The sequence below is a fragment of the Saccopteryx leptura genome, chromosome 8, assembly GCF_036850995.1.
Source record: "Saccopteryx leptura isolate mSacLep1 chromosome 8, mSacLep1_pri_phased_curated, whole genome shotgun sequence".
Classification (NCBI taxonomy): domain Eukaryota; kingdom Metazoa; phylum Chordata; class Mammalia; order Chiroptera; family Emballonuridae; genus Saccopteryx; species Saccopteryx leptura.
The window spans coordinates 64,329,325-64,330,574 of NC_089510.1; the positions used below are offsets into that span (position 1 = coordinate 64,329,325).

A 1,250-nucleotide genomic window follows, 5' to 3' on the forward strand; every position below is an offset into this window, starting at 1 on the left:
GTAAATTGCTTATTCATATTCTTTGCCAAATCCTCCTTTTCTTGTCGATTTGCAGGGATTGCTCAATTATTTTAGATATTAATCCCTTGTCAGTTTTAAATGTTTTAATTATATTTTTCCAGGCTGTCTTCCATTTGTTACTTTAAGTGCCTTTCATTGAACAAAAATTTTTAATTTTTAGGTAGTCAGGTTCATCTAGTTTTTCCATTATGATCTAAACTTTTGGGGTACAGCTAAAGAAATCATCTCCCCCGCAGCCAAGTCAAATTCAGCCCCTGCTCCCCCCATAGCAGAGGCTGGCCCAGGTGGCTGCTGCAGCAAGCTCCACCGCTCATGGGCTCTGGGTTCCTGCCCTGGGACCAGGGGATAAGTTTAGCTGTGGACATGGAAAAAAAGAAATCATTTCCCATTCTGAAGTCACTCAGGTGTTTTCCAATATTTTCTTACTGGCTTATAATATATCTGTACAGTTAAGTGCTTAATGCATTAAAATTTGATCAATTTTTATTTTCACCCATTTATTAAGCCACTTTTGACAGTACTATATGCTAAAAATATCCATCTTCTCTCCACTGAATTATGTCAATAAATGGTATATTGTATAAGGAAACCATATAATTTGTAATCTAAATTGGGAGAGATTAACAGGAGACATTATTTGAAATTTTGGTAGGTAAACAGGAATAAAATAGAACTTTCTCATGCTAATTGGAATAGATCTCAATTTTATATTATATTCTACATAGAATTGTTTAATCTGTTCTGCTGCACTATTTGTTCAACTGTAGGCCAGACTGGTTTCTTTTGTGGTTATATAGTAATACGGGGTAGAGCAAATATTCCCTTTTGCTCTTCTTTTGCAAAATTGTCAGTTACTCGGGGCTTTTATTTTCAAACTATTTTTTGCACCCAGTATTTCAGGTTTCTCTGGAGAAATTTTGACTGGTATTCCATGAACTGTTGCTTTAATTTGGGAAAATTTGATATTTTTTAAGTGTTAAATGGTTCCCTCTGTGAACACTGTTTATTTCTACATTTATTCAGATCGCTTTGTATGCCTTTTGATTAAATAATTATTTTTTCAAAATCACTTTTTATTAGGTTAATATATTTATATGTAATAATTTTATATCATGAATGACAAACATTTTTGGTTGTTATAAGATCATATTTTATCCTGAACTAAGGTTCTACACCAAATAGTGAAGAAGATATGTCAATTTTCTTAAATAATTATGTCATCTGAAACT

At 32.6% G+C, this 1,250-nt stretch overlaps 1 non-coding gene across 1 annotated transcript; it reads left to right on the plus strand.

The window, feature by feature from the left end:
* Window positions 1-252: 252 nt before the first annotated feature.
* LOC136380241 (small nucleolar RNA SNORA5) lies at window positions 253-388 on the plus strand. The gene has a single exon (XR_010746915.1). It is a non-coding gene; the product is annotated as a small nucleolar RNA SNORA5 (small nucleolar RNA).
* The last annotated feature ends 862 nt before the right edge of the window (window positions 389-1,250 follow it).